This window comes from Parasteatoda tepidariorum, chromosome 7 (assembly GCF_043381705.1).
Source record: "Parasteatoda tepidariorum isolate YZ-2023 chromosome 7, CAS_Ptep_4.0, whole genome shotgun sequence".
Lineage (NCBI taxonomy): Eukaryota > Metazoa > Arthropoda > Arachnida > Araneae > Theridiidae > Parasteatoda > Parasteatoda tepidariorum.
In genome coordinates, this window is record NC_092210.1 from 22,580,990 (window position 1) to 22,598,019 (window position 17,030).

At 32.1% G+C, this 17,030-nt stretch overlaps 1 protein-coding gene across 2 annotated transcripts in view; it reads left to right on the plus strand.

Moving 5' to 3' along the window:
* The first annotated feature begins 4,599 nt into the window (after positions 1 to 4,599).
* LOC107453731 (5'-AMP-activated protein kinase subunit gamma-1) overlaps positions 4,600 to 17,030 on the plus strand; it is a 334,655-nt gene continuing 322,224 nt past the window's right edge. The window contains exon 1 of one of the 2 annotated variants that reach the window (XM_071183173.1): positions 4,600 to 4,808. The gene's annotated coding sequence lies outside the window, so the exon portion shown is untranslated. The remainder of the gene's footprint in view (positions 4,809 to 17,030) is intronic. The other variant, XM_016070657.3, reaches the window with a different exon arrangement.

Below are 17,030 nucleotides of genomic sequence, written 5' to 3' on the forward strand. Positions count from 1 at the left end.
TGCAGCAGAAGAAAAAAAAATTTTGACATTGAATAGAAAAAATTCTTACCAAAGTAGGAGGGGGGCTATAAGTTTTAGGTAACATTCACAAAGAGTGAATACCATAAAAAAACAGGGGGAAATTAAATTTTAAAAGACTTAAAAGAATATTTTTTTTTAAACAAAATTTCTCGATGTGCCATTCACTAATTTTCGATATATGGTCTCTTCTGTAGGGTTTTTTATTGAAAAATAATTTTTCTTTCTTTAATACCTTTTCAAAAAATGAATGTATTTTTAAAATGGTTGTTACATATTTTAAACTATAAGACGTATTGTTATTTGTATAAAATATGAAAGAATAATAGAAATTAATTTTCGAATTAAAAACTGAATGTGTTCAATTAAGCGTTCGATATGGGTCATGGATATGTACTACGTGTGAACCAATATGTCAAATAAACTTCTGATCTGTTTTTTTCTTAAACGGCGGGCACTGAAGATGCCGGAAGTGTTGCTCATTTAACGTTACACGGTGGGCACCTGTGAACCTAAGTCAGCCGCACTTTTGAAACGTTGTTATTTCTTAATTAAATAGACGGACAGTTAATTGCATCGGACTATCGCAATGCAAAACTAAGGGAAGTGAATAGAAGCGATCACAGTTAAAACTGAAGTTGCGGGACTTGATCTTGTCCACGGTTAGGAGATTATTCTACTCTCTCTACCCCAGTACGTCAAGTCTGTACCTTAGTGCGAGCAGTATTACCCACCACACACTGCCATAAATACCCGATCATAGGGTGGGTCACATTCACACATCACACAACAGTAATCAACACACAGGAAGAAACATCCATGCCTTTGTTGGGATTCTAACCTGCAACCATTGGCTTGACCGGCTCTTAATCTAATGTAAAATTGTTGATATAAATCTTAATATATATATTTTTTTTGGAGGGGGTGATCTCCCAGACCGAGTCGACCAAACGTTGTGCAAAGTGTGGAGGTGGCGGGTTCGAATCCAAGCCGTAACCCTGGGTGCATTCTTTGTGTTGTCCTACTCTGTATTGTGCTATCTGCCGTTCTACTTCAAAAAGGCTTATAAGCTTTATTTGAGCACACAAACCGGCATATATACGTTGTACCAATAAATAAATCTTAACATTTTATGCTGGAGATATTCTTATTTCACTAGAATTTGTTTTTCTTCGCATAGTTAGAAGCCTCTCATCTACATTATCGAAATTTTGCTTCTTTCAGAATGTCAAAACCAATATGAAATTTTTGAGAAATTTTTTAATTAATTTTTTATTATTTTAAATTAATATTATCGTATATTTCCGAAAATAAGTTCATAAGACGAAGAGTATGCTTTTGATTTGGAAATCCCCCAAAAATTCAAAACTCGTACGCTAACCGATGTAAAAAGAAAAAAGAAATAAATAAGATAAAATATGCTACACTTGGAAATAAAAAATCTCTTAAGGTAATGGTTGCAAACTGGGAAGCATGGACTTTCCGATGTCGTAATTATATCTTTTAACAAGTGTTACATCACTAACAATATGTCATTTAATTTAATCTATGAAGACACCACTGAAAATGAAGACATCTGAAGTGAGGACGATGCATTACATCCAGATCTTCCGATAACTGAACAGGAATTTGCCTAGCCTCACGGAAACTCTGATTCTGATAAGGATTAGTTGAATTTTAGCGTGTTCTGTTTCTTTTGTTTATGTATTCGCATTGAATTTTAGAGTGTTCTGTTTCTTTTGTTTATGCATTCGCATTTATAAAAACATAGGTAAACTAAAAGATAAAAAAAAATAATAGGATTCTTTTCAAATTGTCCTTTTTATGTGTCTGTTCCCTTTACTTCTAATTGTTACCTTTAAATATTCCGTTTTCAGTTATTATTCTATGCATTGTACGTACGCTTCACGATATTTACAGATTATCGCTAATACTCGACGAAAGAAAAAGCATTTATCTTTGCGATGTCCACCAGGAGTTAGTGGATTCGATTATATTCCCACTCCCTTTAGCTTTCGAAAATTTTCTAAAAATTCTCGGATATATATGGTATTTTGAAATAATTTAATCGTAATCAAATGCAAGATTATCCTAACTTCTAAAGTAAAAACTCATATAAAATGAAACTATCGCTATTATATACATTTACATAAAACATGAGTGCAGGTTTATTTGTTTTTTATAAATTATTCTCAAACAACGTTATATTAGTCTCTTTGGGTAGAAAGTATCTAATCTTTCCCAAAAATTGTTTCATTGAAATAACACAGAAGAACATATTTTTTGTTGGCTTTATACAAATACTTGATGTTGCTTAATTCGAGTGCGAGAAGTTCAAATCTGATATAAGTTTTGCTCCTAGAGTAACTGATTTTTTTAAAAATAGACATTTTTAATCTGCTTTTTTTTCTTCATCGAAACATACAATTTTAAAAGCGTTCTTTATAACAGGCGATAGCATAAATATTGCGACAAATTTTAAGGAGAGTTAAGGCACGTCATTAGAATTAAAATTGCATAAAAACCCATACCCAGAAATGTCGTTACACACTGCTAGGACGGCTATTATGACCTGTTAAAAATCACGTAAAGGAACAGCTCATTACAGCGAAGTTCTCCCAGTGGCGTATGACGATATTTCCGAGCATGAGTTTCAGAGCCATTTTAATTCTAATGATGTGACCTAACAAGGTTGCCGCAACATTTATGAGATTTTCTGTTGTCTATAACGTTTTTAAACTATAGCTTAGGGAGAGATCCTGATTGCGTATTTGAAATCAGCGACATGTAAATATCGAAGATCCGTTAAAAAATCTATTACTATGACGACCGTCAACTCGTTTGTTAATGCATTTTATACGAGGTCATTTTTAATTTATTTTTAACATTTTTTATAGTATGCTTCATAAACATTTTATTACAAGTTCGCTTCGTCATGAGAACTGTTATCATGAACAATTTTAGATATAGCGCGTGAATAAAAGTAGGAATGAGGAATCTAAGGAAACGAATCAATAGGATAAGTGAATAGGTGATTAACAACGAGTCAGCAATAAATATCTGTGAATTTGTTTACTCGAGAGTAATTGAAGAGCATTTTAAAGAATAGTTGAATCTATGAATGAGTTTATAAATGTTTAAAAAATTTTATTAACCCATAATTTGTTTTACGGAAGTCGACGACAACAATTTTGTTAAAAAATAATTTTAAATAAACTGACGCCATATTGAATGCAAAATACGACAATAATTTTTAACGAAAATGAAACCGCAAAAATTTATTGATTGATTGAAAATTGATTTTGAAGAGTCTATAAAACTGTTTGTTTGCCACTGCCATAGCACAAAAATGAATTCTAATGTTTTTATATATTTATATGTCATAGAATATTATGCTCGATTAAAATATTACCTGTCATTAATCATGACAGGTACTTGAGGCGATATTCTTATTAATTAAACTAACAGCTTCTTTAGCCTTGAATGCATGCAACAAGATATTTATCTTGTTCTTATATTTCCTAAATGAACATTTAGGGTTGATTTTTTTATAACCGTCATTGAACAGCCTACCCAATTTTTAGGGTTTACGACTACGAATGTTCAATTCCGTAGCATTGCAATTTTGAACCCAATGCAGAAGACTTTTCTTTTTTTTTAGTTCTACAATTCAGACTTTTTTTCCAAAATTAAGTCAAGGGTGCCGTTTCTGGTATCACCCGGAGCCCGAAAACTCCTTCCGCCGCAAAAATAGTATTAGCATTTTTTTCATTTTCACGTTTTCATTACAAAACAACTATTTTGTTCCTTGAGCACATTTCTAACCTTCTGGATATCAAAAACAATAAATTATCCTTTTTTCAATATCCTAATATTCTGGTATTCCTTTATTTCCTTTGGCATTTAATCACGCTTGATTCCTCATGTGTTCTGCGGCCATTTGTGATCAGCCCTTACAAATTGTCCAGCAGTGTGTGTACCCCAAAGTCGAAGAGTTCGGATTAACCTGTAAAAAGAACGTCCGAAGGTTAAGTTTTTCTAAAATTAAAGCAACTCCACCATATTTTTATGTTAGAAATTTAATTTTTAGTTTCGTTTGAATAAAGCATTTTAGTCCAGCTTTTTCAGCATGATTTTTAACTCGTTAAAATTTCAGACTGTGTTACCTAAAATGCTATCTTTCTTCACTAAAATATTAGTTCACCTAAAAAAATTATTTTTTACAATATTATAGCAGAAAAAAAAAACTAATAAAAACGAGAAAAAAATACTCTTTATTTTCCAAGAGATCATGAAAGCAGCCGTAAATCATCAACTCTTCAAAACTTATTTTTATACACAAGATTAATGTAGAACTTAAAAACGGGCCTTCGATAGAATTTTTCATAAAAAACACTTTTTCAAAGTCAACTTCAATTTGGCACCGGTCCCTACAATTACGTATTTTCTCCCACTTCCATTGTTCATTACGTGAGAAATACTCTTAAAAACACTGTAATAAACTGAAGAACAAAACGGGAAACGTCGAAAAGAAAAAAACTATTTTGAGATAGTTTATTCATGTCAGTTACCTCAACTGAAGTGGGAAAAGATAAACGCTGACTGTCGCTCGTGAGGGCACCTTTCAGAAAGGTAGGCTGGTAAAAAATGCATCCCCTGTTTCGTCGCAGTTGGTGGCGATAGTTTTGTGTGCACTGGATTAATGCTTCAAATTTTGTAACAGCTTTTGCCATGTGCTTGGTGTGAGTAGTACTTCAAAGGGCAAAATTGGATATTACACTTTATACCAGGTAAGTTTAAGTATTTAAAGTGACAAAAATTTTATAACTAACTTCATTTGAAAATACAATTAAATCATTTTGCAATAAATGCAAAATATTTTGACATTTATGTATGTTTGGCGTTTAGTGCTGCAAATTTTATTGTTAACTGATTTTGAAGTGTGCTAAGCGTAAGTGGTATTTCAAAGTGCAAAATTTTATTTTTTACTTTATCGGAATAAGAATTTTAACTTTAATATCTGTAACCAAACTTTAAATAAATCATTTATTTTTAATTAGAGTTAAAAATGTTATTAAGATGAGATTCAAGTTCCAAATTTTGTAACAGCTTTGCCATGTGCTAGTAATAAGTGATACTTTATAAGGCAAAATTGGATGTTATATTTAATTAGAAGTAAGTTTTAAAATTTAATATTTAAAATGGTAAAAATTTCGCAAAAAACTTTTACTTGGAAATTAAATTTAATTATCTCCGAACTAATGCGAAATGTTTCATTTAAACGTCATTTCCTTTGTAGACTGGGTGCATTATTTTGATAATTAAGAAAATAAATAAATTAAAAGTATACAAATATAAATAAATAACTAAAATGAAAACCGTGCTTATATTTATGCAAAATTTCGAACTTGTTGACTGTATTTTACGTATGGGATTTTGAGCTGCAAATTTTATTAACTGATTTTGCCATGTGTTTAGTGTAAGGGTTATTTAAAAGTAAGTACAAAACCTTATATTTAACTAAATCGGAAGTAAAATTGTTCATTTAATATTTGAAAGCAAAATTTAAATTTGTTATTGTTTTCAATATTATAATTAATAAATGACTCGTATTTCGAAGTGCAAAACTTGATATTACGCAAAATAAAAGCTTATATATTACATTCACACAAAATTTCGAGTTTTTTGACAGCTTTGTACGTGTAAGAGTTAGGGTTGAAAATTTTATAGTAACCGATTTTGCTGTTATTTAGTATAAATGAAATGTCAAAGTGTGAAACGTATGTATCAAATTTGACATTTGCTTAAGTACAAAGTTTGATATACGTCAAAATGCGAAACTTGTTATTGAAAACCTGTTAAACTAAAAACTTGAAATGGTACTAAATCAAAGAGTGAAATATATATATTTTTTTCATAAAAATTTTGAGTTTGTTGACAATTTTGTATGCATGGGATTTAAAGCTGCAAATTTTAAAGTACCAGATTTTGTATTACAAGTTAGTGTAAGTCAGTGTTTCCCAAACTGTGGTACGCGTACCCCCAGGGGTACGGGAACAGTTTAGTGGGGGTACGCGTTCTAATGCGAAATATCTTGCAACAAACGAAAATTTCAAAAAATTTTATTAAAAAGCAAAGCTAGCCATGAAAATTTAAAATTACGTATTTAGCTATTGGCTATTTTTTGCAGAGTTAACAGTTAATAATTAGTGGTGTTAACAGCCAGTTGTGGTTTTTAACTTTTGTGCAATTTTTTTATAGTAGAAAATACATAAATTTTTTTATTAGTGGTACACAGCGTTAAGAAAAATTTGGAAAGGGTACGCAGAAGCCATAAGTTTGGGAAACACTGGTGTAAGTGATATTTTAAAGTGTAAAAAATATTACACTAAGTAAATTTAGTAAATCCAACCAAATTTCATTTAAAAATAGAAATAGTTCTTTTTTTTTTTTTTTTAAATTCATTTTAATATTATTCATTTAAACTGAAAAACAGTTTATAAAAATTGGCAGTTCAAGCGGCGGGGAAAATTAATATATTTTGGAAATTCTTTCAGCAAAACAATGAATCAACAAATTAACTACGAAAAATTATTTTTCCTAAAAGATACAAAACAAAATGGTGGGTGTAGTAGTTATTCATTTACGTCGCATTAAAGGTGCGCATTGAGCTATTGGCGACGGTCTGAGAAACATGACTGAGGACGATCCGAAGATATGCCATCACAAATTTTGTTCTTCTGCTGAGGTAATTGCTCTCCCGCTTTTGATAGATAGTGAAGTCGAGCACTTAAGGGTGGAACTGATCACAAGGATCAACACCGCACACCCTCGGTCACTTCGCACTCTGACCAAAGTGGTCATCCACCCCTCACTCACTGCAGCCAGTCATGCTTGATTTTGGTAATCTACTGGGAACTGTGCTTTACGATTGGTCCTCTGCTCGACAATGGCGACTGTTCAGTTTTTCTACGGTGAAACTTTTCCTTCTGAAAAATCCCCGGAAAATTTTGTATTAATTGTGTTTTATTTAATTTTTTCGCTACGTAAATTAAAGGATCACAGTTTAAGTGTTTTTCACTCTGTAACGCCTTGATGGCTCAGTGGTTAAGGCACTGAACTATCATTGTGATGGACAGGGGTTCATTCCCCAGTGGCGGCTTGTGGCCTACTTATCTTCAGATTGATGAGTACCAGCTTGCCTGGGAAGAAAAGGCTACCTGTGCACAATGCTGATCACATTTCCCCAATCATGTCGTTGGTCATGAAACTGTAAGGCCTTATTCTCCATGGATCCCTGGCTCACTGCCGGCTGTTGCGGAAATGCTGTACTCTATTTACACTTGGTTAAAGCTATATTTTTAAGCTATGTATACCATCTTGCCGTAAGGAATTACCTGGGGATGGATTAATGGCTTATTTTAAAAAAGCTATAAAACTTTTTAGAAATCTCGGTGAGATTTTCTCCCTCGATGAAAAATCATTTAAATCAATAATTAATTCTCAATTTTTGAAAAATTTTCACGAGCCCAGGTAATGCAGCAAAGAATAACTTTTTAAACTATTTTATTTAGGCTATTCTTATTAATGTTTGGCGCCATTTTTAGAGTGAGGTGAATAAAGCTAAACTCAGTCACAAATGACTGCTGCCCACTCAAAAAGCTTTGGAAAAAGCATATTATTTGCAATAAAAAAATGGTTTATTTAATGCAACAACAGAGCCATCGAAAAATGGCATTAAAAATTATGTAATATGCTATAGTAAGATGAAACAATCCTATATATTTCTGCAAAGAATATAATCTCTCTCTATAATATATCTATTATATATAATTCTCTTACGTGGCTCCCAAATTTTGGCTGTATTTCTTTTCCGCCGGTGGCAACGTTTGCTTTGTTTTGAAAACACCAAAGCATTCTGCCTTTTAATGATGTGTTTCTGATCTAATATATATAATTCTCTTACNTGTTTGCAATTTCAAATTAATATTGAAATGTACAGGTTTAGAATTTTCTACAGTGAAAAGTTTTCGGAACTTCAGTATTCAAAAAAGTATACAAAAACTAGACGTTAAGAACGTATCCAATGAGCGAGCAAAGCGAGCATTGGATTGCGAAGCAATCCGAAATGAACTGTGAAAGCAGTTCCGGGGGTTGGTGAGCGCCAGCGAGCAGGGGGCGAAGCCTCCTAGTATATATATATATACAATTTCCCTTATGTGGCACCATAAACTCGTGTGTTTCTCTATCTATTGGCAGCACCATAGTTTTTAGTGATTTTGTTGGGTTGTCTTAAGTAATATAGTTTAAGTAGTGTTGAATAGTTAGTTATATATTAAAATATGCATGCGTTAGTTTAGTTAGTTATACATACAAACCTCTCGAGTCATTAAGATTGAATCCTAGAACATGAAAATCCGATCATTACATAAAAGGTTATTTAAGGTGGTCCGTTTTATTTTGGCGCATTGTGCAAAAATCATTCTTGAAATTGATTTGAATTTATTAGAAATCATTTTTAGCATAACTGTTATTAAAAAGTAATAATCTATGCATATAAAAGCTTAACGTAACACTGGAGAAAGGGCTGAATTTGTTTCGTTCCGGTAGCAACGGTAATGAAATAATTGCATTAAAAAATAAGAATTCAAATAACTCATAAAATGAAAGCAGTTTGTTACACCGCAATGGCCCAATTAATGAAGTTTAAAGATCTGTTCACCAGGTGATTGTTTAATCCGGTTTTATTTTATTTCCAATAGGCAACAGTTAAGAGTGACAAAATTTTTGGATAAATTTATCCCGCTTAAGAATCTGTGGAATTATAATCCTTTTTGTTTTATTCAAATCACAACCAATCAAAATACATAATTTTGAAATATGCGTTATCGTATGCTTACAAGTGACGTCATGATTGAGTAAATTGTGGCATTTCTTTATCCCTTGAATAAGCAGCCAATCTGGATAAACACAGACGCGTGATGTAGGCATCTAATTGAATCTTATCCGAATATTGATTCAGTGTAATAATAAATAAAGCCTAATGACTGTAACAGCAACACGCCATGCACAAGCCCGTGATTAGGCACAACCATGTGATTTCAGCTGTATTCTTCGTTTCAAATTTGAAGAACCAAATAAAGAAAAGAATTGAAAGTGACATATAAATAATCATTTGCGATATTCATCATAATTTTGAAACTTATTATTCAATATTTTAAATTTTATTGCTCTTACCAGTTCGAAATTTAATTTATAGCTTATAAGCTTGCTCTCTGAGTAATGTCGAAATGTCTTTCGATCTATGCATGTGCATAGGCCAAAAAAATCTAAGGTCTATGCACGAGCATATTACCTAAACAAGAATGCTAGACTATTGTGATCGAGTGAAAATCATGAGCAATCGAAACTATCTACAGCAAAATCCGCAGCCGGGGTTGGCAATTGATAGCGAACACGTTTGTAAGAGCCCTGGTATATGCTTGAATAAGTCAATGAGAATCAGTTTTAAGTTTTTTCTTAGAAAATTGTTGATTATAGTTTTGGCAATCAGGAATTGTGCTATCGGGAATTGTGCTATCAGGAATTGTGCTATCGGGAATTGTGCTATCAGGAATTGTGCTATCGAGAATTGTGCTATCGGGAATTGTGCTATCGGGAATTGTGCTATCAGGAATTGTGCTATCGGGAATTGTGCTATCAGGAATTGTGCTATCAGGAATTGACTATCAGGAATTATACCAAATTATACTGAAAATAGTTAATCTTTATTTTGATAGGATGACATTGTATTTTGCTTTATCTAATAATAAAAAACCAGGAACGACAACAAATGATAATAAATAAAAAATAAAATAAAAATGTATTTGCTTAATTAACTGCGTCAGTACATATTATCTTTTCAGTTTCATCAAATGTTGGCCTCGAGCTATAGCGCTATGCCAAATGATACCGAAAATAGTCAATTTAGAAAGGGTGGAATTTTAAAAACGTCTTTTGCTTTATCTAATAGCGTAAAGCCACCGGGAACATTCTACTTCGTGAACTGTTGATCAATACTAATTTTTTGATTACTTGTTTTCTTTTTCATCTCGTACTAAAAACGAGCACTCAGCTAGTTTTGAATAAAATAAACTCTTTTTGGTTTTAAAAAAAATTCCGCAGGAATAGCCTGTAAAGTGTCAAAAACATAAAAATGAGCTTAATTGCGGACGTGAAGTATACCTTGCCTATTCGTAATCTTCAAAGAATAACAAACTTTAAAAAAAGATAGCCTGTAAATCAACAGTTCTTAACATAACTTTGGAAAACTGACAGGATGATTACTCTGTGTTTTCAACAACTGTTCACCCACCACGTTTGGGATAAGAGGCGGCGTTTTAAGTTTTGCCACTGTGTTTAATCAAGTCGTTGAAAAGGGAGATAGACAAGAAGATCATCATATAACAAGGGTAGTTGTTTTTTATAGTTTGGATCTGCGCGAATCACTTTACACTTTGCGTTGTTCTTTTTTATTGTGATTTACTCCTTTTTTTCTTTCAATAAATTTCCCCCAAAATCATCCTTTTTTTTGCATTTAGAATAGTTGAAAATGTTATTAATTTTGTCGTTCGGCAGAGAACGCGAGGAACGCGATGTTTGTGTTGCCATTTTGTCAATCCTATCGTTACTACACTCTGTTCAGTTAAAGTGACGCCAGTGAACAGTGCTGTCTCACAGTGGACTGATCACAGCACCGAAGTCAAGCATCACCACTTAGAAAGGCGTGGTATCGGTCCTCGTTAAACTGTTCTTCCGTAAAGTGCTAGACTTCGCGTGCAGGTCATCGGACTAGCTAAGCGGGGGAGATATCCCCTATGAAGACTGTCAAAATTGTTCTAACGTGTCTTCAGACCATCCTCAGAAATGTCATGTCAGTAGCCCATTGTGCAGCTATAGTGCGACGTTAATAAAGCATCTACCCACTGAACAGTGTATCACGCTGCGAAGTGTTCACATAAGTTAGGGTTCCTTATTATATTTTACATTTGTAGCTTGAAAATAGCTCCATCTTATGTAATACACAGACATAACTTCGAACTACAAACCGTATTAACCCCTTCCTTCTCACTCCCGTGAAAATGACGGGGTGAAATTTCGCCCGCTATTTCTCGCTCCCGTGATATTAACGGGCTGGAGTGTTCAGTAGAAACGCGGCAATAAGAATAAAACTAATTCATTTCTTTTGCCCGGAAACATTTTACTTCTTATTTTACTCACCTGATGGCAGTAACAGGATATTTTTAAGGTAATTGTAGATAGTTAGTTTATTTTAAACTAGTTGCAGCACTAATCAAATACGTAATACAAATACAAAAGTCAAAAAAATAGTCACTTTTATGACCGTTTTCTTGAAAAGTAACCGATCGTTAGGGAGTTAAGCTCATTCAAAATATACTTTTAGTGGTATTTTTCCTATAAAGGTACTTGGAATATTGGCCTAGAGGTAAATGGATATTAGCCAGAGGCAGATTGGTGCGGTTATAACTGGGGCGTTCCACGCTGACGCTGTCGTTTGTACACACAGGCATCGAGTGCATGCCGGCTTTATACGGCGCTCATAACGAGATTCGTTTAACCCAAACGAAGTAGTTGAAAAAGAAGATTGGCACTGCTCAATAAATATCTTCATATTCAAGAGTTGAGATTTGGATAGTTTGGAATTGGGAGAATCATTTAATACTTTGCCTTGTTCTTTCCCCCCTTTTCTTTTGTGATTTTTGTTTCTCCCATTCTCTTTCCATAGATTTACTCAAAAATCAAAGTTTCTTTAAATTTATACTTAGATTAGTTCTAAAAATATTATTATTTTGCAAAAAAAGATGCATGCAACATTTGTTTTGAAGTCTTGACAATCTGTTTAATGAATTTGTTAAAAAAATTGACACCAAGGTCATTATATAAGATTTTCATGTTTAAGTTTGGAGTCAAATTACTTTAACACGTTTTTATTCCATATTCTCTCAGTGAATATTCAAGGTAAAAATGATAGGTTTTGATAATTTCTGCCTGATTGGCGAAGAACACATCAGCTATTTACCTCGTAAGTGTGAAATAATTTTTCTTTTTAATCCATCATTCTATATCAGTGATAATACTCGAAGTTTCTTTGAATATCTAAATATTTCTTCAGCATATCTTTTCAGCCCTGCTTCAGATCAGCATTAAGAACTAGAAGAATCCCCAAAACATATTGTTCTATTCAACGCTTATTGTTAAAGATCACTAGTGATAAACACTTCATAGCTTGACGCTTATACAATCGTAGTCGCCAAATATTCATACCTAGAATTAAATCGTTTTGTTCTATGATTGTCTGATATTTAATGTTTCCTTTCTTAGATGTGTTGCACTTCTTAAACTTTCTTTCCAAATGCTATATTTTTTTCCATACATTTCGTAGGTATGTTATAACTTTTTAACATCCAAAAAAAGAAGACAAAAACTTGCATTTATAGTAATGGTAAACAATAGGGTTCGCAGTTGAGGCGTCAACCTCATCGTCTGATGGGGGTTAATATCAAGGGGTAGCTAAAGACTAACTGTTAAATAATGAATTTTAGATCATAGCAGGTTTTTAATATGAGAGCTATCGCCTGCCTCTTTCAGTGATTGGCGAAGTCTTTTAGGAGTGTTCTGAGCAAAATGTTGAGTATTCAAGAGATGTTTAAGATTTTTAGAGAATCATTAGCAAACTATAAATGAAGTACACATAATATATATATATATTTATTTCACGCACCTTCAATCACAATAAACCACTAGATAAATTTTCGTTTTGTGACGTATCTGAGTAAACTGTTTATCGTCCTTCAATCAAAAACGTAAAGGTTTTTCCCAATAAAAATCCTCTATTTTGCTCTGAATATAAATTAAAACCAGTTCTAAAACGTGAGAAATGAGGTAAACATAAACATTCAAACCGAAACAGTAAGGCTAGGTAAAAGACCTAAATGGAATCATGTTAAAGCATGCTTCGGACTTTCACCGAGCCACTTCGGTAAAAGCTAGGTCTTACTGATAAAACCTAGCGTTTACCAAAGTGGCTAGGTAACTACTAGGTAAAATCGCAGAGGCTAAGTAGAAGGTCGTAATGGATTTTATCGGTAAGACCTAAGATTTATCAGACTTCTGGATTTTAACAGTAACTTTTACATTGTGATAAATTTTTATATTGGTTAATGCTTTGTCAATTATCAGTTGTTGATTATTGAGATTAAAAATTATTTTTGCTAAGTTTTTACACTGTCAGAAAACATTGCTGACTAGTGAGATATAGGATTATAAGATGCATTAAGGTTAATTTCATGATTATTAACTTCTTACCGGTTATCGAATTTCTATTATTTAGATTACTGATTTTTACATTGTCAGATATATTTCCAATTATTGAGACAACTTAAAATACTAGTCATTGAGGATAGTTTTTAATTTGTCAGATACATTATCGAATACCGATTATTGAGATAACTGGTTATGAGTTGCATTAATGTTAACTAATGGTGTTGATTATACACTTATAACTGTTTAACAACCGTAAATATCGGGGGGGGGGAAACAACTGGGAAGTTTAATAGCTGTGTCATTGGTCTTAAATATTGACACAAATTTAGTTAGTTTATATTTAAAACTCCATGTTAACAGCAAGAGTTAGAAAAATGAATAGTCATTTAAAATGTGTTTTTCATCATCCAGTTCACTTCGCATGAAAACTTCAAACCGAAATTTTCATGTTCCATTTATTCGTTTTAAAAAGCAGCAACGTTTCAGTTCAAAAAATGCTTCTGACAAATTATTCTCCCAAGAAAATTCATGTAAAACTGAATAAAAAATGAAAGGCAATTAAAGCTAATTTTGTACTCGCTCTGATAAAATCTTCTAACTACTTACTTTTCCCACTTGCAACATAATTTTTCTTTCTTTTTTTTTTTTTTTTTTCTTTTTTGATATGAGTGTTTGTATAGCATCTAGATAACTGTGATAACATCCAAATAGCAATTTTTTTAACCTACTTTTCATAAATTTAAATAAAACGAGTAGATATCTGTTTAGAAAAGCAACTTTATTTATTTACATTTTTAGTTATTTGGAGTAGTAGTGGGTGAAAAAAAACTGCACCAGATGATTTTGTTACACATCTTTAGCTGTTTTACACAGGTAAAATTAGTTCACTATTTGCTTGGGAATGCCTCACTTTACTGACAAACAATTTAACATATGCTTCGCACACACAGAGAGAATGATTAATTATGATTAATGATGAACTATGATTAGAATGATTAATTAGGATGATTTTAACTATGATTAATTTTCTTCAGCAAAAATATAAACGTTTCTACATTTTTTTTTTAAAAATGCATATGTAACAAAAAATTTTGTTATTTACAATTATTACTTTCCACTACAAAAGAATACTTCCCACTACAAAATATATATTTTTAACTATAAAATAGAGACTTTCAATATAGAAATGAATTAAATATAAACTTTAGTGCCACAAGAATCTGACTTATAGTAAAAAAATTACGATTTTTTTTTTGCTATGAGGTCTTCAAATATCAAATATGCAGGAAAAAAAGAAAAAGTTAGTTTACAGATGTAAGGAGCTATTTCATTCTTCAAAGTATGCAACCATATTTTCTCTACATTTTTTGTCATACAACCGCAGGTTATTCCTGCCGGACAAAAGTCAATAAATGCCTGATTACCCAGTTTTACAGCATTTCCGGAATAAAATTGTTTCCCTACTAAAAAACTTGCTCAAATGTAGAAAGAAGTGGTAGTCAGAGAAGATGTGCTAAATCTGATGAGTGTGGAGGATGATGAGGAAGTTCCAATTCCTGCAGTTTCGCTGCAATCATTTGTGCAGTAGTGTGTAGTTTAGTAATCTCATGCAATAAGACATGACACAATCTGTTGACTATCTAGTAAGTTTTTTTGAAGTTTATGAATCATTTCGTCTAGTTAGTTGCCGTGTATTTCTATTGATACCGATCAGCCAGATTTTTTTAAAAAAAAACAAACAAACAATGTCTATACTATAGCATCATTTTTAGAGGATATTTAGTGTCAGTACACAAAACCATGCGATTTCCAACACTAGTGCACAAAAGAAAAATATGTCGCGGTTACAATTAAATACATAAACAAATATTAAATCTAAGTTAAGTAAAAGACGTAGACGAGTAAAAATTATATTTTAACAATTTCGATCTGCGATAAGGCGCTGTATTTAAGTAACTTTAATTGACGTCACATTAATTAACTTATGTGGAAAAACTTAGCCCTACTTTAACACGGCATTTTGCCTGACGTCTTAAGTCACATGTGTGGGTATTGGTTGATTTGTGATCTTCTTGAAGTGCAAGTACCCAATTTTCTTGATACTGACAGATTAAAATTAAATTGACGGAACTTAGAGGATCCTTGATCTAGTGAATCTTGATCTCCTTGATCTTGCACCGATTCTAAGGAACGAATTCTAATGAAACTTCAAATATATGTTACTTAATGTTATCATAATAGGACCGAGGTTTCTGTTGAAAATTATAGTTTGAAATTTCGCCACCAGGAGGTGCTATAACGCAGTGCCATTTATCATAGTGCCCCGTTTTGTATTTTGACCACCCTCTAGTTAGAATTTAATAGTAGTAGCAAACAAAATAAGGATAGATTTAGATTATTTATAAGTTCGAAAGATTGATGAGACAATCTAAGAAACAAACCATCTTTTTAAGAAGCACACCATCATGATTAAAATAACAATAAAAATCTGCGAATCGCCATTTTTCTAAAACGTTTTTAGAAAGATGATTTGTTTAAGTCTCATTTGTGCTAAATTTTGTAGATTACACTGGTCGGAATCTATTAATAGGAANAACGGATTTTATTCTAAATGGCGCAATGAGAAATTTTTTTCAAAATGCGAGAAATTCGCGAATTTTGAAATTGGTTTATAGAATGCGCGAATTTCTCGCGGTAATCATTTTTTAATGCGAGAAAAGAAAAAAATATGCGAGATTCTCGCGTTCTCGCGCTGTAGTGAAAACACTGCCTATACACAGTTCCCCTATCAGTTAACATGGGAAAACCGGTTTTGCTAAGCAGAGAAGACTGCAGGTTAAAATGCGACTTTTTACGTGCAGAACCGTCAGTGGGTTAAAGTACTTTTTAAGCACTCAAAATATTTTTAAGCACTTTCTTTATACATTAACAAATTGCAAAATAATTTTATAGACTTTACATAATCATGATAAAATTACTAGCTTCTGACAAATAACTCTTTTTCTTGATTATATTAGCCACTATAAAAAAAGATTTTCGGTTCAATTTTAGAGAGGAAAATTAAACCTGAAATTGATAATATCTTCCAAAATGCAGAATAGCAACTGAGAGTGCAAGACTCACCGATCCCAGCTCAGTACACGCATATGCAGACTCCCAAGTATTTCATCAAATATATAATACGATTATCGCTATAATAAATTACGGACAGACACTGTGCCGAAATATATTGCGATCAAATGAACTGTGAAAACCTTGAATACAATAAAGTGAAAACCACAGTTTTGTATAATAGACAGCGAAACTAGAGGGTAAAAAAATAAATAAAATTTAGCAATTTTTAAAAGCTCACTAATGAGAAAAGCGCCTTTAAGGGCTTTTAACAAATGAAAGTAAAAAATAATCACCTTTAAGCACTTTTTTTAAAAATACTACGCACCATATTGATACAATATTAGAAAGCAGCCCTTTTTGAGGATATAATCGTGTGAACTGACCTCTTTTAATTCATTTCTCGAATGCTTAATAATTTTTTTCTTCTCGTCATTAATCTGTATTATTTTCCATATTTTCTCAATATTTAATTTTATATATACATATATACACATATATACATATTATATATTCATATATATATATATATTCAATCGAAAACGTAAAGATTTTTCCCAATAAAAATCCTCTATTTT